Consider the following 25,633-nt stretch of genomic DNA (forward strand, 5'->3'; position numbering starts at 1 on the left):
TCATCATAATAATACATTTTATTTGGATTGGACTTTACATAAGTAAGTCTCCAAGTGCTTAAAATAATCTGAGCTGAAGCAACAATATAAAACACTTCAAATATCGGCAATAAAAAACGTTGCATGACCATCTAATGTTATCAGTTGAATTGTCATTCTTTCATTATTAAACTAGTCTCAACGGACACAGCTTTAGTTCTTTTCATCAGATAACTGTTCTGTCCACGCAAAGCCAACGTTTTCAAAGAACGAAACCACATATTTTTAATAACCGTCTCTCAGGGGTGGATGAATCTGATAAAGTAAACCGATTCATCCAAACAGAACCGTTGCACAAGTGTGCAATGCTATTTCATAACCTTCTATTTTCAACTTTACCCACCTCACACGGAGCACCGTTTCATGCAGTGTGTCCAAACTTTATTGCCTGCACTGACGGTAAAGTTTGTATTGGTCTGGGTGATAGAAATCAAATATCGGCTCTATTTTTGTAAACTTCTCGCTCTTTCCCAACACCTCTGCAGAGTCCTGTAGATGAATGTTTGTGTGGTGTGACAGCCGGGAGAAAGCGTGTGCAGAAAGAGCGACACTGAGGCGTTATGCGTCGTTTGTTTACAGGAGCTGCGCCGAGCCGACGAGATGACAGATGAACTGTGAATCCTCGCAGAGAGGTTCAGTGTCCCGGAGCTGATTGCATTTTGAGCAGAAGTTCCTTCTGTAATAAGACACAATGCTTTATTTCAGCTTTCAGTCATTCTTAAAAGATTCTTTCTATAAAACAGCTTGTAGGCCGATCTCACAAAGACACATTTTCATTTTCATTTCAGTGTGTAACTGCCGGCCTCGAGAGCCACGTGTGGCTCGTTCGCTCGTCTGTAACGAAACTACATGCAAATTTTTTTAATTGTTTTTTACAGGGACTCTCAGACTAAACATTTGAAATGAAAACATGTCATCTTTGCGTATTAGAGAAGTTTCCCGTTCACACAGACACATTTTGAAAATGATGTAAGTTTCCATGGAAAAAGCAGTAACGTTGAAAACGATGTAGTTGTTGGGCCACTAGTTGGCGCAGTTGTTTTTGTACTGAAACCACACACACACATGCAGTGTCACTGCAAATTCATACTGCATTGGCTTTTATTTGTTCGCTTTGTGTTCGATGATCACTGTGTGAAAGATGTAGACTTCTGAAAAATACTTATTATTTATTTATTATTATTTTATTGTATTTATTATTCTCAAGTAAGGGGCTACTAAATATAAGAACATTTTTCTTCTGGCTGTTCCCTTTTAATCAAAGAAGTTCTTTTATCTGAAAATCTAGGGGTATAAAAAGTTTTTGCTTTCATGAAAGGAACAAAAATAAATGAACGAGTTAATGAGTTAATGTGAAGATTTTTCTTTTTCTAAATACGGCTTTCTGTGTAATTTGTTCATTTACAGTCGAGAGGGAAGTTGTACTCCATGATTGGTCCATAAAAATTATTGTTTTTGTGCAATAAACACACGTTCATCATTACCGTTTTATATCTTGTTCTCTGTTCTGGCCTTACTTGTGTATCAGTATACCAGTATTGCAGTATTTTCAGTGATTTAATGTGAACAGACACATCGTTGGGAAAACTTTACAATGAACGGTTCTTTCACAGAATAACTCTCTCATCTGATCCCTCTGGCGGACTTTCATCATCTATGAAGCTATAGAAAGATGCATTTAAAAAATTTTTTTCAGGATTTCCACAATTATCAATTATTTATGTTTTCCATGATTAGCATTTTCTGTAAGATTCTGCGTTTCTTTATCGAGCCTCGGCACCTTCTTTAAAAAAATGAAAATCTGTAATCTGTGGACGACACCGTGTGCACGGTGGACAGTGGCTGCACTATTCTGCAGTGGATGTCCTCTCCTTTTGTTCACGGTGCGTCGTTGTGGAGCTCAAATCCCGTGTATGTGATGCATTAAAGCACATCGACACACTGCAGACCACTGAAGATGCTGTCATATTTAAGTTTCACAACACACACACACACACACACACACACACACACACACACACACACACACACACACACACACACACACACACACACACACACACACACACACACACACACACACACACACACACACACACACACACACACACACACACACACACACACACACACACACACACACACAAGCCTCCTCAATTAATAATGTTGTCCTTCAGCCGATTGCTAACATAATGGACTTGAAATTTTTTTTTAAATAAAAATAAAAACTACAGCTCCATTTTCACTCCAAGCCTGTTTCGTGTAGTCTGGGTGAGCGAGACACTGGGTAGAAGTGGGGAGAGGCGAGGTGGAGAACAGGGGAACCAGAGAGGTGAGACACTGAGAGGAAAGCATGTTTATATGGCTGCGAGGAGAGGGGATAGTACTTACAAATTATTCATGTGCTTACTGCACTCTGCATCACATGAGAAGAGTCCATTTGTTCCTTCAAGACGACGTCAACTCACAAACGTGAGGGGAGGGAAGGCAGAATGGCGAGCCAACCCAGCAAAATCATAGCAATGAAAGTAAAAAGTCTTAAAGTTTTTGTGTGTTGTTTGCTTCCTCAATAAAAAAATAAAAAAAGCAACAACCTGAATGCATCAAGCACTCGACAGGATTGAGAGTGTTGGGACTTTGCTGTTTAAGTAAACTCCACCAACAGTGATCTGAATTGCACAAACAATTACGTTCTTGCAAAACTTGCGTATTTACCCCCAGGTGAGAACACCTGGAAACACCAAAGTAGTCTGCTAAGTGCCTCAAAGTCTATGAGCAAGATATAAAAGCCCGCTGATGTCGAACTACACACTACAAAGTCCCTCAAAAGTCAGGAAACATACTGTACAAGTAATTTGTTTTTTGTCTTGTTTTGTTCTCAATGTTGCCTGGCTGGTATTTCACCCGAGGCTCTCAAAGCTGAAGTGGTTCACGATCTGTAGAGAAAGAAAACTCTTCCCCTCTTGGGTTTTGTCTTCAATCACGGCCTTAATCAATGTTTTCAGAGATTTCCGGGCCCAGTCACTCACACGCACCAACAAATTCCTTCAACAAGAGTCTCTTATCAGCGTCTGAGTCACTCGACTGTGGGTCAAAGTTGCAAGGTAGAGGGTATTCATTGTAAAAAAAACTTGAGCGCGTCCTTCAAATCTCGACAACAAAACTTCATCATGGGCACCAGAAGTGGCTGATCGCCGGCTCCGACATACGGCCGCCGACGAACAAGAAGCAGCCGATTGGCTAATGACTAACGCACGGCACAAAAACAAGCAATATGCAGAATCAGTAACATCGACTTAATCAGCGGCAGAGTTAGCCCGATGTCGCTCAGTAGTTTAACTGCTCAGAATGTAACTCCAAGCCGTGCCACATGCTACATGCTACATGCTAAAGCGTTCCAGGGCTCACACACATGCGATGCGACAGGCTAAACATGATTAAAATGTGAATGATATGCTCATGAACAGGGAGCTGGAGCGCCTATGTTTACACGACTTTGCTGCCTGGAGCAAATGAAAATGCGAAATTTTTGAAAACGGCTCCCAAAGGGGAACTTTTCGTAAACGCTCGGGCTCCGTTGTCGTGTAAATGAGAAGAAAATGCTACTTGCATTGAAAACGCTGCTAGTGGTCCTGTGCACTACGGCGATACCAACTCCTTCTGCACGTGCTCAGCAGATACGCAATGGGTTTCAGTACAAAAACAAACAGCACCAACAAGCGGCAGGATACAAAAACTACATAAATTTCAGCGTCCATATCCACGGAAACAGACATTGCTGTGTGAAAGTAAAGCTTTGTCATGTGAACGCGATCTGAGAGAGGGAAAATCCCAGGCTGGTCGATGGATCTGAAACTGGAGGCGCGTTCACGTCCAAGAAGTAGAGCGGTGGAGGGACGGCGAGACGGATGGGAAACCTAAGTTAAGCTGGCGCTGAAGGTCACGTGCAGCAGGCAGCTGATCAATGGGAGATGACTAATAAAGACTGTGATCACACGCAACACGCCCGTGCGTGTCGGCGTGTCTCTGCCGGTTTGTGTTGCTTGCAGCAGTGATTGTGGACTGTGGAGACAAACGGATGGAATTCAAGTCAGCACGTTTCTTTGATGTGTTGTTCAACAGGGTGGAAGTTGAGTTTCTGTGTTTCGGTGCTCTCAATCGTAGGTCAAAACTCATTTAAAAGATTTGAGGTATAGATGTGTGTGTGTGTGTGTGTGTGTGTGTGTGTGTGTGTGTGTGTGTGTGTGTGTGTGTGTGTGTGTGTGTGTGTGTGTGTGTGTGTGTGTGTGTGTGTGTGTGTGTGTGTGTGTGTGTGTGTGTGTGTGTGTGTGTGTGTGTGTGTGTGTATATAATGTAATGTAACCCGACACAGCCACGGACTTCTCATCATTAATGAAGAGTGAGCAGCTACTTGTGACGGGACGCTAACCGGATCCCACAAGCTTGCTTGCTTACACACACACACAAACACACACACCCACACACACACACACACACACACACAAACACACACCCACACACACCCACACACACACACACACACACACACAAACACACACCCACACACACACACACCCACACACACACACACACACACACACACACACACACACACACACACACACACACACACACACACACACACACACACACGAGTGCACCGGTGGTTTTTCCCTCTTCAGTCGGTTGAATAATTCAACACTGCTAATGCTAATTCTAATGCTTCATCTCATTTAAGCTTCCTCTGTCTTCAACCTTCACTGTCCATCTCCTCTCACTTGATTTCAATCCTCTTCTTTTGTTTTTGTCCCTCCAATGTTAATATAAAACATCTAAGTGCACCAACACACAGTGAACATATGAACTTACAGCTCGGCCTCAAGGTTTCAAGTGAAAACGAAAAAACTTTCACCACAATTAGCAATTAGCATTAGCAGTGTTTGATATAAGTTAGCTTCCTTTTCTAAGAAGTGTTGTATATTTAGACATAAAAAGGAAAAATATCATAAATACAGGACATTAAGATTAGCATTAGCAGAAGTAAATTAATGGTATCTTTGATTTTTAAATGTTTCTGAGTGGATATTTTGCCGTAGTTCGAAGGATGAAACGATTTGTGGAACGTTGTTCTCCAGCGTTTGCCTAAATGTTTGTAATAGATTTTCTTCCCGACCTGCCCGACTTTATTTAGCTCAAAAATCCCACCGAACATCACAATTACACTCCCATTTATCTGCAAAGATGTTTAGAAAAGTCAATAATAGCTCCTCTTTGTGCGGCGTTGACAACGCTGAATCTGAGATGATTAACCGTTTACTCGTCTCCGCAGGCATTTGGTGTCATCGGAGGCCTTGGATAAAAAGAAAATGTCTTGAGTTTCGTCCCCGTCAGCAGAACGCTCGCACCTATAAAACACCTCTCTCATCTCTGAGTGGTGTGATTGATGCCAAAGTCTATTTTTTGAAATGTTCTTCGGAGGCTTCACCCGGTTCATGGCGGGTCACGAATTGCATTCCGTACAGGTGAGAGTAAAGGCCAAGCCGTCAGACTCCGATCCCAAAGTGGAGAACACGGGAGCGCGGCGTGGGCCATCGCCGGCTATCGGATCCGTGTTTATTCGTTTGGACTCACCTCCGTGTTCCATCTCTTCCTCCCTCTCTCCGTCTCCGTGTCTGTGTTGGCCCTGAAAGGTCGAACTTTGCCAGACTGTAGCGGCTGGCTGACTGCTTGAAGTGTAATCAAGCGTGCCACACTATTTTCCCCAAACTGAGACACGCACACGCACACACACACACACACACACGGTCCAGCTAAGCTATTTCCTGGTGTTGACACTTTGTCATTTGTTACACAGACATCTCTTCTCCTTCACCGGCCCGGCTGGACTGCGGCCAGGGCTTGTTTTCTTCTGTCTGCTAGCTAAATAGCAAAAAGAGACAGGGATAAGGGAAAGAGTCACAAAAAAAACATAGAAAACTGAAACCACACAAAAAAAAATGATCTGTTTGTCTCCTAGAAGATTGCGAAAACTGTTGTTTACCAGAGGCTGGACTCGCACAACACGTTCAATAAAGCAGCAGAGGATTTGTTGTTTTCTGAGTTTTGAGGAAAAATAAACGTCAACGTTAATTCGAGTGATGATTGGGATGACACACAGTTTAAGGGCTGTGCGTACAGGTACTCCCCTTTTCTTTCCCATCGTCCAAAGTGAAAACGGTTAACTTTGCGTTTTACACGGTGTACACGACAACGTCAGGAGTCACCGAAAGCGGCTTCAAGAACGCAACGCTTCACCTGAAATCTCCGTTTGAACGGCTAAAACACAACCTCTCCGAAGCATGCAGTACTGCTCAAGAGCACTACGATCGTTGTAAATAGATTGGACACGTGCAAGAGGATCGACACCAATAAAGAAGGAGGATAGCAGAGTGTTGTTGCAGATCAATTCATATCCATTTATTTACATAGCAGTAAATACAATGATAATCTCACTGTTACGGAGAAAAAAAGCTTACAAATCAGCAAGCAGAGGAGACTGTGGGAAACCTGCAGAACCAGACTCAGGCCACGTTTAGACGTACCTAAACATCGAGAAATTTAAGGGTCATATTATGCAAAAGTCACTTCCTAAAGGTTCTCCAGCAGTACTAATCGTCCCCATACCTGGACTGACACCCCAGAAGTGAAGACAGTCTGTCCTCTCTCTCCCTGGCTTGTTTCAGGTTTTAAAAAGTGTGTTGCTCCAACCAGCCAATCAGAAATCAAACCCCATATAGTGTCATCGGGGGTTTAGCCAATCACGATCAAGGTAGGCCCTCAGCTCACACAGACACAGCAGATTCTGAATGGAGCTCCTATGAAACCAATATTTAAATGGAGGAAAATCAAGGAAAAGCAATAAACCTTGAACAAAACATTATTTGAACCCACAGGACCACGTGAAAGTGTTTCAAAATCTGGATAATATGACTCCTTTAAGTATTTGCAACGGTCTTGTCTCCATGTTGATTCGTGCTGGCCACCAACAAGTCGCCACACAAGCAAATCATTTCTAATCATCGTTGAGACAATTGTTCTAAAAATGCCGTCTGAAGGTGAAACTCTTTAGAAACTTCAGTAACTTAAACAAACCTTGTTTTAATGCACAAATATGAAGTACTACTGCTTTCTTTTCAGACATAGTTTAAAAATGTAGCTCCAAATGCCACGTCCGTTGGATGTCGGTAACCTTTCACGTGCTAAAGCCACTCTCCACAAAACGTTTTTGTCATTCAGTGTCCTCAATATCATTAAATTCACTTCACACATAACAAATAAACTCACGGACTGAACTTGCTAACGACCTTCTATTCAGGAGGAGATGACGCTTCATTGATTATCCAAACACTTTTGGGTCACGACCCCCCCGAGTTGAAAATCCCAGATTTTAATATACTTCATATTGATTTTGTTTCACACGTTCAGAATTTATTCGGGTCGTGTTATGAAGCGTCAGGAGAGAGTAAACGCAGCAGTGTACAGAGGAGTAATGGTTGTGGCCATAAACAGCCACATAAAATCCCACGGAAACCCACTTTTGCAGGTGCGAGCGCCAAAACAAACATGGATGGCAGCAAGCAGCTGGTGCTGTTTATGAGTGAGGTGATTCGCCCTGAAACGGAGGAAAAAAAGCAGCACTCAGAGCTTGGCAGACATCCTGCATGTGTAGGTGTGAGGCTCGTCGAACCTACAGAGGAGACGGGAGCTGAGTCAGCTTTGTAAACGCTAAATAACTTTGGACAAAGACATTTATTTACCGATATCCTTCACCTGAAACACAATCGGTGGCGGTGGCGGCGGTGGCGGCGGTGGCGGCGGCAGCGGCGGCGGTGGCGGCGGCGGCTTACAAACAGCAAGTGTCTAGTGAAGTCTTATCCAATCAGGTGCACAATCAAATCGTATCGGTAATCGGCTCAGCGGTCGCCGCCTTCAGGAATATAAAGGTGCACTGAGAGAGGCCGGGAATCTCCTTTGTTAGTTTTTACAACCTGAGTGCTTTCTATTTATGCCGACTGCCCCGCGCGGCCCATAAACCCATATCTTGTGTGGGTCGGGGATGAAAGACTTGTATCCCGACCGGTTCTCAAAGAGGGAAGGAAGCTTTTTGATTCTTTTTTGGAAAATGTATGTGATGCTGATTCCTTATGGGCGGTCATAGGGTGCGTCTGAATAGTCCCTCCTATCTCCTTTCCTATCCACTTGTCCTTAACCCTGTGGGTGACGTCACGGGGTTAAGGAAAGGTGGGAGGAGACTAAACATTGCCGAAAATGAACTACAAAAAGCTAATTCCTCCCACTTCCCCCTGAGGCTCTAACCTCTGATATAACGTCAAATATCTCAAGGTTTAAACGTAAATCAAAGGAAAACAGGAACTAAAGGTAAACGGCTGCCAGGTGAATAAAGAACCAATCAGAGTGAGAAGAGGCTGCACTAAAACTTCACTGTGTTGGTTCTACAACATCCTGGTTGGGATCTGGGTTCTAGATGATATCAAGTTGTTCCAGGCATCCTAAGTTTCACTGAACGCTCTGATGACCGGGTCCCTTTAAATGTTAGAATTGTGGGGGAACATGAGCCGGTCTCCTTCGGTAAAAGGAAGCATCGGTGTTTCCTCGGCTGAAGGAGGTTCTAAAGGAAGTATCACTGTTTCCTAGGCTGAAGGAGGTTCTAAAGGAAGTATCACTGTTTCCTAGGCTGAAGGAGGTTCTAAAGGAAGTATCACTGTTTCCTAGGCTGAAGGAGGTTCTAAATACTAAATACTTCTATCGAAACTATCTCTGGATGGGGTTGAAAAGGTTTTGTCGAGATCATAACTCCTCCCAGAGAAGCTGCTTCCTGTAACTCTGTCATTATGTGGTTTCTTCTTTCTCTGGAAATGGAGCGACGGGTGAGTGATGAGCCGTGGGATGATCCTGACGACGGAGTGACACAAGAGGAAGACAGCATGAAGAAGACACCGCTAATTCCCTGGATGTTGATCTTGTTAAAACCTCAGAAGGAGGGAGAGGAGAAGAAAATAAATGAAGCAGAAGGAGAGAGTCATATACGGGTAAGGGGACTCGACAGGCAGACTGATGGGCATTGCTCAGACTCTCATCACACACCCGCTCTTGTTTTCAAGCAAAATGACGAGAAAAATGACGCTGAGGTGGAATAAAAGCAGATGAAGTGGAATCTGGAAGCCGAAAACAAGAAAAGAGAGGGATGCGAGCGGTGAAGTGACACATGGAGAGAGCGGTTAAAAAAAGGCCCCGGGTGAGGGATAAGAGAAAGAGGGGTGGATGGAGTAAATGAGGGAAGCGAGGGATAGAGGACTGTGGCAGAAAAGACACGGTCCATCATGCACCCTGTCTCGCCGTGAAAAGAGGAAGGACAAAGTTTAAGCAGGATTTATGGCCGGTGTCTCGTCACTGGAATAAGGCTTCGGAGATAGATCATTATGGGGGACACAAATAGACTTGCCTGCACCTGAACTGGGGGTCAGTTCACTTTCTTTTCATTCAGTCCAGAATATTCCGTCACGCCAGCGGAGCGAGACGCCGGACGATAGAGTGTAATGTAGGGAAATTCCACGAGAGACACAGTTTCCAGTGTGCGACAATTCAATTCACTGAGATAAAATCTAGGATGGAGTTATTTACCGACTGATTCAAGCCCCGTTTCCATGACAACGTATCAGGCGAAAACGCATCTTTCTTTTGCACTTTTGTTTCAGAAAAGTTCCGCGGTTACACTGCAACGTTTCGAAAACAAAGTCTGTCTCCATGGAAACAGCTGAAAACGATGCAGTTACAATGTTGAGCCACTAGTTGGTGCTGTTTTCTTTTTTATGATGAAACCACACACACACACACACACATGCAGCAGAGAACAGTAATTTAAAAAGTGCACAGAAAATCTAGTGGACAAACGACGAAGTTGGATTGTTATCACGGTGACTGTCAAAGTAAAAGTACCAAGTCCAAGAATATAGATTACCTCGAACCAGCAGATGGCGGCAACGCAACTTCAAGGATGCCATAAGAAGAAGAAGAAGAAGAAGGAGAAGAAGAAGAAGAAGAAGAAGAAGGAGAAGAAGGAGAAGAAGAAGAAGAAGAAGAAGAAGAAGAAGAAGAAGAAAACGTGTTATGTAAACGGACACCCAGAATACAGGGACAGTTTAGCGTTTTCACTTTAAAACGTTGCAGTATAAAGTGGTAATAATCAAAGTAAAACGTCTATTACTGTTACCACTCTATTGTGTTTTTCCGCACATAACTCTCCATTTTTTTTTTTTTTTTTTGCTTCTCGTGACCAAAATATTAAAGACCTGGTATTTCACTCACCAGTTAAAAAAAAATGTACATAGAGAGCACATTCTTCTGGCTCCGACTCTGCATTTCAATCTTCTGCTGAACACAAACAGTTTGTGGAGACCCGGGAGTGAAGGTAACACTAAAAAAAAAAAAACAGGAAGAAAGCCACAAGAATTTTAAAAAGACATGGTAAGAAAACGTTGAGCTTTTGGACACGTCGGTTCAGTCTGCAAGACAGAGCATGTGGATTAAACCCCGGTGGCCTTCACCACGGGCCGGAGGCGCCACAGATTGGGGAACAGGCGGCGAGGCCGGCCGGTCTTTGACAAATCGTTCTGGCGGGATTTTGGACGAAGACCTCGTCGGTATTTTTATTTTTTTTCAAAGTCGGCCTCAACGCAGAGGAAGCGTGGAGGAAATCACCGGAACCGGCCCACGTTTATATCATCAGTGAAATTAGTGTGGGGGCAATTTGACTAACAGCTTCATTCAATATTCATGGAAACATGGGGGATGTTTGAAATATTATTATTATTATTATTATTATTAGTTTCTTCTGCGACCGCAGTCAATGCGTGGCAGATGTAAGACGCAGTCAACCCTTTGTTTTGAAATTGAGGTCTTCCCTTTCCTGCAGGAACACAGAAAGTATCACAGTAAATACAGAGCTGCAATCTCAGCCGGACGAATACCATCGAAGAGCGAGTTAAAGAGCAGACGTCAGACTATTATGATCACAGTGATTCAGAACAGATGATACGGAGGAAACGTGGGGAGGCGAGGAAGCAGAAACGGGAGAGGATGTGGGGAGACGGGAGAGAAAATCCAGAGGGTGCAGCGACGCTCTGTGGGAGGCTTTCTGATTGTAATGACTGCAGGAAGGTTACAGGTCTAATTAGTGGAGGAGCTGCACAATCACTGTTACTGTACAAATACTTTGCAGAAAGTCATGGAGGTTAAGAAGTTCTCAGCGTTTCGCTCTGCTTTGCATTAGCTCTCATTATTTTCTGCACCGCATACGTTACGAGGTTCAGCTGAAGAATTTTCCCTTTAAATGTCGTTGGATTAGACGAAATATAAGTGGGGAGGGTTTGTTTTTTTTTATGGCAGATGTTTCCATAGTTTCGTCATTTAACTTAAAAAATATATATCTGAAAAATACAGTTATCATTATCTCAGGTATGAAATATAAACAGTGACTGGGTGAGGAATTTGAAAATAAAGATATTTGCTGAACAAACAGCATCGTGCAAAATGACTAATATTAATGAGAAAGATGCTCTATAATATGGATGTTAGAGGAGGAAGATGCTCTATAATCTGGATGTTCGCGGAAGATGCTCTATAATCTGGATGTTCGGGGAAGATGCTCTATAATCTGGATGTTAGAGGAGGAAGATGCTCTATAATCTGGATGTTAGAGGAGGAAGATGCTCTATAATCTGGATGTAAGAGGAGGAAGGTGCTCTATAATCTGGATGTTTGAGGAAGATGCTCTATAATCTGGATGTTGGTGGAGGAAGCTGCTCTATAATCTGGATGTTAGAGGAGGAAGATGCTCTATAATCTGGATGTTCGCGGAAGATGCTCTATAATCTGGATGTTCGGGAAGATGCTCTATAATCTGGATGTTAGAGGAGGAAGATGCTCTATAATCTGGATGTTCGCGGAAGATGCTCCATAATCTGGATGTTCGCGGAAGATGCTCCATAATCTGGATGTTCGCGGAAGATGCTCTATAATCTGGATGTTAGAGGAGGAAGATGCTCTATAATCTGGATGTTTGAGGAAGATGCTCTATAATCTGGATGTTAGAGGAGGAAGATGCTCTATAATCTGGATGTTCGCGGAATATGCTCTATAATCTGGATGTTCGGGGAAGATGCTCTATAATCTAGATGTTAGAGGGGGAGATGCTCTATAATCTGGATGTTAGAGGAGGAAGATGCTCTATAATCTGGATGTAAGAGGAGGAAGGTGCTCTATAATCTGGATGTTAGAGGAGGAAGGTGCTCTATAATCTGGATGTTTGAGGAAGATGCTCTATAATCTGGATGTTGGTGGAGGAAGATGCTCTATAATCTGGATGTTAGAGGAGGAAGATGCTCTATAATCTGGATGTTCGCGGGAGATGCTCCATAATCTGGATGTTCGGGGAAGATGCTCTATAATCTGGATGTTAGAGGAGGAAGGTGCTCTATAATCTGGATGTTTGAGGAAGATGCTCTATAATCTGGATGTTGGTGGAGGAAGATGCTCTATAATCTGGATGTTCGCGGAAGATGCTCTATAATCTGGATGTTCGGGGAAGATGCTCTATAATCTGGATGTTAGAGGAGGAAGATGCTCTATAATCTGGATGTAAGAGGAGGAAGGTGCTCTATAATCTGGATGTTTGAGGAAGATGCTCTATAATCTGGATGTTAGTAGAGGAAGATGCTCTGTCATCTGGATGTTAGCTGCTCTTCAAAGAAGCTTTAATTTATTAATGACAAAGGAGACTCAGCAACATAAAGTGGGAGCCCTCTCATGTTGTGGTTGAATAAACAGGAGTTTAGTGAAATAGCAACAGAAAATCACAGCTCCTGATTCCGCGACCGGCTCGTGCTCAAGCTAACGGACTGGTTTCACTTAGTTTCTTCCACAAAAGCATTAAAAATATTCCGAGTTTATGATTTTTGTGTTAAAAAAAATAAAAGTTTAAAAAAAAAAAAGCTGAAAAATGAACCGAAAGTCACACAAAACCAGAGATTATGAAGAGAAAACTGAGACTTGTATCTTGTGCTCTATCTCTACACCTCGCTGCTCACACCTCCACTCCCTTCTCAGACTGATTGTCGAGGCTACGAGGGCAGAGAAAGAACTCTTTTTCAGCCCCTTCAAGAAAATCACAGACTTTCAGTGCAATCTGATGTGGGGTGTGTGGGGGGGGCAATTCCCGCCTAAATGAGACGGTGGCAGCTGCACATCCCCGCTCTGATTCCCCCTCTGCACAGGTGAACTCCGCTCTGACCGAGGTCACGACCGGCGCTGATGATCACGCGCCGCTCGCCGGATGACGTCGCCATACGCTCAGCGACACAAACAACAGCCGCGTCCGTTTCCCGTTGTCCTCGTCGTACCTGCTGTTTTTTTGGGTCAAATAAAATCTAAACGAATACTAATCATTCGCATTCACCGCTGACTAGATGTTCTTGTTTCTGAACGGTGGCTGCTGAAAACAATCCCACGGTGTCAGACTCTCTGTACCGTTTCATGGCTGCTAATGCTAATAATAGATAGAGGCTAATGCTAAACCGCTTCCCGCCGCCGTGCCAACTCTTTGTCTCGCCGACTAATCTATAACCTTGGCGGCTGCACTGAAATACTTTATTGGAAAATAAATCATCGTATGTTCTCACATCATCTCTCAGAAAACAACACGGCGTTGTAATTTGTTTATTCGGGAGCGAGCGCGCAGTACTAATGCCAGAAAGTGTAATTTGACTCAGATTTAGTGTCGCGATAAACCGTCAGGCAGGATTTAATGAGGGCTAACCGAGCAAATAGTGGAAATTCATCACGTTTCTTAAGAGACACAACACTGAGTGTCAGGGTATTAAAAAAATACCCAGAATGCAACAGTTATACTAGAAGTTTTCTGAACATTTCACTCTATTTTGCACCCAAAGTTTTTATTAAAATTGGCTTTGGTGAACAGAAAGTCTTACTTTGTAATGCGAAAAACAAGGAAAAGCAAAAACTCATTCATGTGAGTTGGGAAGCATGGTGTGGTTACGTTGGGAGGGATTCTACCCCCTCCATTTTTAACCCCCCCCCCCCCCAGGGTTATGGAAAACAGAGACTTTTCATCTGCTGCGTGTTCCGTATTGATTTACCTCGAGTCCTGCAGAGAGCAGCACTGTCCATAATCATTAAAAAAAAAAAAAAGATTAAAGGGCAGGGAACAGATGAGATAAACCATCACATCCAGAACACCGAAAAACAAACATCAAATCGGATTGAACAGCGGCACCCTGTGACCTTTCTCAACATCAATTCGGTTTACTGTCACACTTTTATGTGGCGTGCCGTCAGAGAGGCTTTATGGGATGTGCTCATTGACAAATAAAATGCAAGGAAAAGTTCCTGTTGGCGACGTCTCGCTGGAAGTGGCCGCATGGAGTGTGACGAAGGCGCAGGGTCGGCACACGTCTGGATTACAGGTAGCATGAGTGAGGACACGTCGTCTTACCCGTTAACTCACCGACATATGTCGCCGCTGCGCAAACTGCAGTGAAAAGTCGTCTGTGTGGGGTTGAAGTCATTACGGGTTTAAAACACATCGTTGGAGGCAGTTTTTATGTATATATATACTGGATATGTAAAGCAAGTTAGTGTGAGACGCAGAATGTTTTTCAAACTGAACAGAAGGTGGTACAATAAAAACTTATACCGATACCGGTATCGGGTCCGATACCGCACAGAGTGACATCACGCGTCACCAACGTCACCTGTAGGTGCGCTAGTAAGTGTGAGCGATGTCCGCGGTTTAGAGATTCTTTAAAGGAGTCATATTATCCAGATTTTCAAGACTTCCACATGGTCTGGTCGGTCCAGAAACCTTCAGTATTCAAAGTTTCTGGATTCTCCTTGATTTTTCTCCATTTGAATATTGGATCATAGGAGCTGCATTCAGAATCTGCTGTGTCTGTGTGAGCTGGACTGGCTGGATGGCATTGACATCTTCTTGCACAGTGGATCATCATCTGCGTAAAATATCTCTACTCTAGTAGTTCCCTTTCACACCAACATCTTAATTGTTCTTTACAGGTTAACCAAACATGGGCATAAACTTAAAGATAGTGACAACCTTCACTGTTATGATATAAAAAAAATTGCTGCCGCCATTGGTCATTTTTTACAGAAATTTACAAACGAGAAGCTTTATATCGTAGTTTCCTTTTTTTCAAGCCACCATCGTTTACCAGGGATGTACCGAAGGTTTGAGGCAAGGCATGTCATTTCCATATTGACTATAAGGTTCGGCTTAATGGCGTTTAAGAAGTACCCGTATTGGTACTCGGTACCGTCAAGTAGCTGAAGGTTAGTACTTGTACTTGTCCAATGCATTCCTATCCTTCGCGTTTTACAATAACTGACCACAAAAAGCTGTAAAATCCTAAAGTTTCCCAGAAAAAGTGGCTCAAATACCTTCAAGTAGTTTTTTTTATGAATAAGAGAATTATTCAACTAAAGACTGTATTCAACGTTGACCAGTAGAGGGCCACATCCCACGATACTCCCTCCTCGCAATTATTTATAACAATGATAAAACTATAGTGAATTTGAATATATTCATTCCGCTTCTAAAGTTAAAACTTTCCAGACCAACTTGCATCCAGCCGAGGTACAAACTGGCATTAAAGAAAGAGCAAAGTTAATTCAATTCCCGCCATTAGCCTGGTTTCCTTCCATGTTTGTCGATACCTCCAGGCGGTGTTACTCTCTCTCTCTCTCTCTCTCTCTCTCTCTCCACCCGTCACTCTGAGCTCGACTCACACCTTTAATGAAATTGTCAGTCAGACCCAGCGTTTGTTAGCCCTTCAGCCGGGGCTGAACGATTCGCTTATAAGTGATTAACGGCATCGCAGAACGGCCGTAAAATACCAGGTGACCAGATTAATACTCCTCCCTGTGCAGATATCATTCCTCTCCTTCCTGAATTTACATCAACCCAGTGGGGAGAAAAAAAAAATAAAGCTGAAGGCGATGGTTTAAATCTCCCAATCTCCCCCTGGCCAAACAACTCTGTGATATCAGCCGGAGTTCGTAGTGAAACAGATACGGCATTTAAAAAGTGTGTCAAAAAGTAATGGATCAGAGCAGTGATCCAGCACAGGATGGACTTTCCCTGGCCTTTCGCTCTAATCATCCCCACCAAAACTGAGTTTTATAGAAGCTGTCACACGAGCCGCCGCCGCCGCCGCCGCCGCCCCTTCACCACAAATACGACTGAAGACCTTGAGAAGTGTCAAACTTTGTAATTTCTGTCAACAGAGTCGGCTTCGGCAGCCCCCTTGGAGAAGTGTCATCCCAGGAAAGTGAGCGCGAAGAGGGATAAACACCACGCTGAAGACAATGGAAAAGTCTTGCGTGGGTATGTTGTTTGCAGGCAGAGACCTGAGGAGAATCGCCGAGAGCAGTTTTATTTTCCAGCCGACGGTTTAAATCGACTTTCCAACGACTCTGTTCTCGGCTGAGGGTGTTGGACTGTTCACAACGTGAGCTCTAGATCGAGTTAAACCACCGAGTTAGTCTTAAAGTGGGACAGTCGGCTTAAAAAAAAACAACTAAATTTATGGGTATTTTCCTTCTTATTTTCCCGATTCAGACAATCGGCATCAACCGCCAATCGCAGTTTTAAGACTAGAGATGTTAAGATATTGTAAAATGAGACATCTTGGGTTATGAAATAGAATAATAATGTGTGCCTGCCTCTTTTAACGGGCGAGGTGAAAATACTCCCAACCTCGGGCCCCGTTTATTTTTAATCTTCTTAATCTTTTCGTTTTTCTCCCGCCGGATTTACAAACATGCCAGCGCCCCTTGCAATTCAAGCGTCAATCACCGATTTGACCATGTACGCCGATCTTTGGACTGTGTGAGGAACAAAGAGAGAAACATGCAAACTCCACCCAGGAGGGCTTAGCGAGTTTGTTATGGAAACGGGAAAATCTTCAGTTCGAGTCCAAAAACATCCACAATGACCGTGTCTGCAAACGTACGTCGATGGCGGACACTTGAAAGGAGTGGATGGAAGCTGCATAAAGAGAGGGATGACAGTAAAGACGATGAGGAAAAAAGATGGATGATTGCACAATAAGCAGGAAAAAAAAAAAACAATTGACCTGCAGTCTGCAGCCAAGGACTAATCACTATACTGCCACGTCATCCCACTCTTTGTTTTTTATGAATTTTAATTAATGGGAGTTTTTTATTTATTTATTTTTTTTTAAATCCACTTAGTCCTTCTAAAAAAATATACAAGCTCTCATCCGCTGCTCTCCAAGCGGTTAATTTATGCGCCGACTGTCCATCGTTTACCTTGTACGCAGGTGAGAATTGACGGTGGATCGTGGGTAGGAGGGCCGCCAGCGCGCGGCGATCCAACAAAGGCGCGAGAGAGACGCTCGCGGGCAGCAGCTGATTGTGGCTGTAAACACTCCAGTGAAGTGAGCGCTCGGAGAGAAAACAGGACCGGGTTTTGTACCGCGAGGCGCTCTAGAAACTCAAGTGTTTGAACATGAAAAAACGCAGTCAAGCAACATTTATCCGCCGTTTTCTGCATCGGCTTAAGTGAGAAAAGACGACTCGTTCGGGATGAAATCCTCTAATTTAGTCTCACCCTGACGTCGGCGGCTTTGGAAGTGAAAATGCTAAACTTCGTTTGCCTTTTTTGGCGTCCGTTTACGCGACAACAATTTGACGGCATTGTTCTCTGCATATCTGTGTGCTTTCATTACAAAAAAAAAAAAAAAAAAAAAAACAACAGCACCAACTCCTGGCCAGGTATGCGAACTACATTGCAGTGTTTCTGCCATTTCAGATGAACATCATTTTCACAATGTTGCCCTGTAAATATAAGACCTTTCTAAAAAGGTTCATTCTTTTTTCTTTTGGGGGGGAGGGGGTGGGGGGGGCACAGGAATAGTATGGATTATCAGCAGCATCAGCACATGGCGGTAGTGCGACCTTACAGACGTGAAGAAGAAGAAGAAGAAGAAGAAGAAGAAGAAGAAGAAGAAGAAGAAGAAGAAGAAGAAGAAACAACAACAACCGGGAGCAGAAAGAAGTTAAAACTCAACACCATGAAATAAAACTTAATTATTTGAACATTACACTCAACTTAATTGATTTGAATTCTAACCTGCAAGAGGTGGAAGATGCTCCAGCCACACTCTGGCAATGCTTTGCCTTCATTTACCCAGAGACGCTGTAAATTTAACGCATCTCTTTTATCGGAGGCTTGAAAGACGCACAAGACTATGTGTTCACACTTGAAACGTTGTATAAACGATCCCGGTATCCGCAAATAAAGTGCTGCTATTTAAACCAGCCATTGATCTGTAAGGGCCACTGCTCACAACAACATGGAGGGAAAAACACACCCACAGAGAGGGGGCGGGGTGGGGGGGGGGGGGGGGGGGGGGGAGCTGTCCAGTTCAATCTGTCCTCCTCCACAACCAGCGAGTCTGTTTGTGTCATATTTCCGTGTGTTTCCGATGTGAGCCGGCAGCCTGGTAGCAAACAGCGCCTCGGCCTCCACGTACCTGCTGTTGTTACCGGCGATGTGACGTGACAACAGGCCGCAAAGCAGCAAAAGGTCTGTGTGTGCGTCTGAAACGCTGCAAATAAATGTCTGGGCCTTCAGAAAAGAGGCGTCTTTGGGAGGATGCTGAGGTGTGTGTGTGTGTGTGTGTGTGTGTGTGTGTGTGTGTGTGTGTGTGTGTGTGTGTGTGTGTGTGTGTGTGTGTGTGTGTGTGTGTGTGTGTGTCACAGTTTTTGGTTGAAAGCATCTTGAGGCAGTTTGCATTGAGCCAACTCTTTGTATCGCACATATGATTAAAGTCTGCGAGGGTGCGTTTGAGGTCTTCAAAGCAGCTTGATTTTCCAGTTAATGACTGTTCACTTCAAAGACACACACACACACACACACACACACACACACACACACACACACACACACACGGTCGTACATGGCCCCATCTGCCTCGCATCTCTCTCCCCTCTAAAAAAAACATCTCTGCAGAGTTCTCCAGCTGTGTTTGTGTGTTTTCATTTGCATGTCACTCTGCCGCATGTGCGGCAGGAAGCGCATGTGTCCGCGTGCATTTGACAGAGAACGAGCAGGAGACCGTGTGAGACAGCTGCAGATGTTGCAGGACTGCTGAATCCACAATTTAAGCACACACACACACACACACACACACACACACACACACACACACACACACACACACACACACACACACACACACACACACACACACACACACACACACACACACACACACACACACACACACACACACACACACACACACACACAAAATTGGAAGTGCTAAAGCAGATGCATGGGTGTCCACAGCTGGTCTGTTTGTTAAAATATTGCAATTTCTTTCTTTTTTTTTCCCCCACAAGTGTCGAACTGCCAAAAGGAAAACGATTGCAGTGATCAGCCAAAACATTATAACCACATACAGCTGACGTGAATAAGTCTCCCGAGACTGGGTGGAATATCTCAGGGAGTAATTGGACATATTGGGTCAGAACGTGTCCAAACCTGCAGCTCTGGTTGGGTTTTCCTGGTCTTCAGTTGTTGGTATCTATCGAAGGCGTTCTTCAAGATGAAAAAGCTAGAAGCAGTGACAATGTCAGATATGGAGTGAAGGCTTGTGGTCCAACAGACAAGCTGAAACTGTTGAAGACGTTCATGATGGCTGTGATTTAAAAAAAAAAATTAAAAGCTGTTGAAATGTACAGCGTAGCAGGGTCTGCTGTGTACGAAGCTGCAGAGCAAATCGGGGCGTCCATGCTGACCGTCGTCAGTTAGAACTGAACTGAGCAACGGAAGAAGGTGGTCCGGTCTGATGGATCAGGTTTTGTTTGACACTTGTGGGTGTGACTCACTTGAGGAACGCCTGGTGACAGGATGTATTACCGGAGGAAGTCACAAAGCAACTGAATCAGGTCAACTGGACTTGTTTGTACACCCTTTGTTGGAAACAGGATTCCCTGGTGGCCTCTTTCAGCAGACTAATGCATCCTGCCACAGAGCGAAACGGCTCATGAAAGGTCTGAGGCGTCGACTCCGCCTCCAAATCAAGTCAATTCTGTGGGATGTTCTGGACAAACTAGTTCTATCCACGAAGGCTCTAAATCACAACTTTTTTTGTGTCCCGGTCTGGAACCTTTTGACAACGTTCAGCCATGTAGAGGGCAGAAACTCTGCTACTGGTCCTGGTCACCACAACCATAGTCACTAGTAGTTCTGCACATGCTCAGTAGAGCCAATCAGAACAATGTTTCCTCCGCGGTGTCATGACTCCCGGTCCACATTCTCCTAGTGCTTTTATTTTGACAGTCACCGTAATAACAATCCAACTTGGTCGTTTGTCCAGATGAATGTCTGTGTACCCCCATTGTTTATTGGGGGTACACAGAACCAAACTAACAGCAGCAACTAGTGGCCTAACATGTCAACTACAGTTTTACGTTTCCCGTCATTTTCAGAACGTTGCCATTTTCTGAAATAACGCAAAAAATATGAGTTTTCATTTGAAACATTGTCTAAATGGAGCCTAAGGCCCCGTCTACATGAGCCAAAAGGATATTCTTCTCCCCGGCGTTCTGTAAAAAAAGTTCCATCCACACGTCACTAAGAACGCGGCTCAACGTGAGGCTTCAGGATATGTAGTACGTATGCCAGGCCTTTAGGGGCGCTGTGACTCCCCAAATACACCAAAAATGGAGAAGAAGACTCGACCACATAGAAATTTAGAAGTAGACTCCTGCCATAGACTTCTATATAACTCTGAGTTCTATAGGTCTATGCTCTTGCTCCTCCTCTGGCTGGAATCAGTAGCTTCTGCAGCGCCACCTGGAGCATGGAGTCGGCCATTGTTGTGGTTATTAGACGACATCACGGACCGCCATGAAGAGGAGAGGCGTCATCATGTTTCCATAGATGATCGTCTTTGGCGTCCACACCTCAAAGCCGAGCCGATGGTTTTAGAATTTCCCCAATCTGGGACTCGTGTTAAAAGAACAAAACAAACAAACAACATTTTCGGGTTTCTAAAATGCCGCCTCCCTAAATGGTGCGTTTACGTGAACCGGCGTTGTCGTGTGGCCGGCCCCTTTACTCTTGCGCTTTCAAGACATATGCAATATATGTGAGGTGGTCATAATGCTATGGCTGATTATTGCCTCAGAAGAAACAACAAAAAAAACCCACAAAAGGTTTTGTTTCTGCCTGCCATTTGTCACATCCTCTTCAAACCTCGTTCCAGTGATGCGTCTCCTCTTTCATAGCTTCATTGTCGCCACATGAATTATTAACTAATTGTCCCGGTTATGAGTGGTATGTGATCCAGCATGTGTTGGGCTTATTGTCTGCCTAATGTTGCCGCTTCAAAGCGGTGTTGAAATTCAATAATGAGCTTGTGCGCCCTTTGTAGCTTCCCAATTTGGTCATATCAATCTCCGCACTATTGAAATGTGAGCTTTCATGTACATGGAGATGCGGCTTTGTGTTGGGAAATGACATGGCTGAGTGTAATAGATTGGTATGAAAAGACTGAGGGAAGCAAATAGACATGGAAATAAAGGAGAACGTAAAACACGGGGAATAACAAAATTATCCTGTAGAGTTGGAGCCATCCAGTTTCTGTTTGTTCAGAAAAAAAAAAAATCTATTAAGTTTTATCAGTTGGCTTTAATTAAATTCTTTAGTTCTAATTTCAATTCCTTGTGATTTTTAAAAAAAAGATTTCCACTGTGTTGGTGAAACGCTGGCAATATAGGGATGTTTGTTTATCCACGTTTTTCATGAAGAAATATCACAAATGAATGAATTTGTGATATTTCACAGCTCTAAACATCGACGGCGGGAGAACACGGACATTCTAGTGGACAGACCACCAAGTTGGATTGTTATTACCGCGACTGTCAAAATAAAAGTCCCAGGAGAATGTGGACTGGGAGTCATGACACTCTGGAGGGTTTTAACTTACCTTCCTCTCTTGTGTTCAGGCCGGTGTCCGGGTAAAAGAGTCCCCCGAGAAACGGACACCGCTAAAGAAGGTTCTGGGCTGAACCAAGAGGAGGAGCAAGTGGGGGGGGCACAAAGTTTTAGCAGGGTTTAGGATTTAGTTAATTATTTAAGAGTTTAGTTTTAAGATGTATTTGTTAATATGAGTTTTCTTTCATTAAGTTACAGTTATGGTTTTGGTTGGGAGGATTTAAACTTAGTTTTATCAAACTAATGTTACCTTGCATCACCTATGGAGTTTTTAATGGTTTCACCCGGTTGAGTTTACTGTATTTAAGGCGCCTTTTAGCATCGTCCATGGTTCAGCTGCTGGAGAAGCCACTCCAGAATCCTCCCATGCACTTTTTGCACGTTGCACTTTTTGTCACGATGCACTTTTGAAACTAAAAAGAAGTGGAGCACCCAAAGTGCTGACTCCGTCATCTCTAGTACTCACTCTTCAAACCATATCGGCGAACCGAGGCTTCCAGTGACGTTGCGTCTTGTCCGTCCACACGTCAAAGCTGGAGCGGCGTTTTCAAATCCGTCCACTCTGGAACCCATTATTTAAAAAGATGTCTTGCAGCGCGAACGCGAGTGTTTCCACTGGAACCGACCCGGATTTAGCGACGTAGGAGAAAGGTGAACGTGCGGCAAACTCACCAGCAATAATGTCAAGTGTTCCTCTTCGGGCTCGAAGGGCAAAGCTTGTCTCATCGGAAGGTGGACATCGGCATCAAACCATCAACCATCAGGAGGCATCCTGATCTACATCCACCTAAAAGATATAAAAATAGAACAGTATGATATACTTTAATGAAAAAGCTCAAAGGTTTGTTCACATTACTGGAAGGGACGTCTCCAATACCGACGGTTACTTTCTATCAAATTACTTTTGAGCACAGAGTCGCGGACGCTGCAGGTCTTTTTCCTCTCTTTCCCTGGAATCAACTTTTTCTTGCTGAAGATAAACACTGACCCCCCCCCCCCCCCCCCCCCCAAAAAAAAAAGAAATAAAAACGGCATGGCCCGAAGTGAGAGCAGCGATGGATATCACTGCTGACCCGCCGCTCCCTCTTCCACAGGAGATACCATCTCTTATTCAGCATATTGTGATTCCTCGGCTCCTCGGTCCTCCAGCTCATGACACGGGGTAATAAATGAGGCCCAGCATTATTGAAGATCTTCCAGCCGCTTGAACGCGTCTCAGAGGAGACGATGGAACCAGAGGTGAAGGAAGATATCATACAACCTGTGGCTCCTCACACAGTTTTTAAAATGTGTGTTGCTCTATGGGTTTTTTTTCCTCTTCGGTATTTAAAGTCGTACAAACAGTTCCAGTGTCACAACCGTCAAAGATTTCCACCTTCTGCACAACATCAGTTTGGTAAAACGTTCTAATGATTTGTACTTACACGTGGACGCGGAGTCATGGAGAAAACGTTCTTATTGTCCATCTACTGAGCATTTCCCGCCGTTACCATGGAGACGAGTCTGCGCAGCACTCCTGTGGGACAAAACGCAAAAAAAATAAAATTTTGCCGCCACCGCCGCTGTGTGAATGAGTGAATGTGACGAAGGCCTCGTTCACGCTGCAGGGAAATGCCTCCCAGTTCAGAGTTTTTGCTCACAAGAGACTCATATACAACCGGTTTTGGTCGGCTCGTATTTAAAAACTACTTAAAATGGATCTACACACTGACCTGCGTTGCCAGATATGTCAGGTATCCCCCAATCGGGGACAGTGTGAAGTGATTTAAGGAAGCTGAAGCAGCGATTCACCATTCAAACAAAAACCAAAAGGTCCCAGCACAGCTTTTCTTCCTCCTTCCATCCTTCTCATCTGGACAAACCCTCAGATCTCCTCCTCCGTCGTTGTCTGAGGAAACGCTCGCCGTCCTCGGATACGATATTCCTCGCAGTCTCGTGATGATTTTGATAAATTGATTATGTTGAAGAAGAATTTTTTAAAAAAAGTCTCTGCTTTCCTCCCCTTCTTCCCTCGGTTCTTTTCCACATTCCCCTTTTTCCTCAGTCTGCCAGACTTTTCATGAATAACAATGAGCGACCATGTTTCTGTTCCCACCACTAACCCCTTTCCAGAATTTATTCAGGGTTTTTCTTTTTTTTTTTTTCCTCCCGTTGTCTTTGCCTCTCATTCACCAAATCCCCACACTGTACGGGGGTATTAAAATATTCCAGAGAAAAGAGAGGCGGAGTGAAAGAGAGGACGGGGAATGACGTGTGTGCGCGTGTGTGTGTGTGTGTGTGTGTGTGTGTGTGTGTGTGTGTGTGTGTGTGTGTGTGTGTGTGTGTGTGTGTGTGTGTGTGTGTTTGTGTGTGTGTGTGTGTGTGTGTGTGTGTGTGTGTGTGTGTGTGTGTGTGTGTGTGTGTGAGAGACACACACACGGGTGGGGGCACTCAAACCTCGCTCAGTCCTTCTTTCGCTGCCTTGATAATCTCCCTGGACCTGACATTTTAAAACCTCCCCCCATCACCCGTTATCCACCCCCACCTCCCCCCACCCCCCCACCACCACACACACACACACACACACACACCTCCATACTACCGCCGCTGAACAGACTAAACTTCTCCTCGGCTCCAAATCCCTCCTGGAACCTGGCAGGACGACCGTTCCTTTCCTCAGCGGTAAAAATTCACCTTGAAGAGGCGACTCCGGCTTTACACGCGGGCCTGTAATACTGCATTAGGGTCGAAAAACGTTATGGAGGCAATTTCTGGACATGAGCGGCGTTGCCTTCGAGACCCGGCGTCCCTGGAAATCCCAGCACTGCAGATTGTGCCTGTATCCTGAAGTCCACAGTTTTGTGTTTTTTTTTCCTTTACTACCCACCACAGACTAATAAACCCCATTTTCCTCAAATTCCTGCACATATTTGTGACATTGAACATGGCCGTGCTCACACGCTTTATGAAATCCATTTCAGTCAGTTGTATTTATTTCGTAAAACATGATTACATTCAAGGTAAAACTTCATAATTTGGCAGAATTAAACCGCAATTCGTGAATATTTACACATGAATTGTGTTTTTTCTCAATTCTACTGGCATATCAACAATATATTGGGCCTCAAAACATCAGAACGCAATAGAGATGTTATTTTTTCCATTAAAAGAAGCGGAAAATCAAGATATTTTAGGTTTACTACACATAAAACTGATTTATTTGAAGTAATTTTTAGCTCATAACTCATAAAAATCTAACATAAATGTCATTAATTACAGACGTTTTTTTTCCCCATTGTCTTAACCAGGGGCCAAATTAACACAATGACATTTCCCATAAAGCTCTAAGCTGTTTTGTTATGAGTGAAAAAAGTAATTACCTTTTTAATGATTTTTTTTTTTTTTTAGGATTTGCCTGTAATTGATTGGCGGTCATTTCTCTAAACTGTCTCTGATTCCTCTTGTTGCTCCTCCTTCAGCTGAATCTGCAGAAAC

The sequence above is a fragment of the Lipophrys pholis genome, assembly GCF_963383615.2.
Source record: "Lipophrys pholis genome assembly, chromosome: 15".
NCBI classification, from domain to species: Eukaryota; Metazoa; Chordata; class Actinopteri; order Blenniiformes; family Blenniidae; genus Lipophrys; species Lipophrys pholis.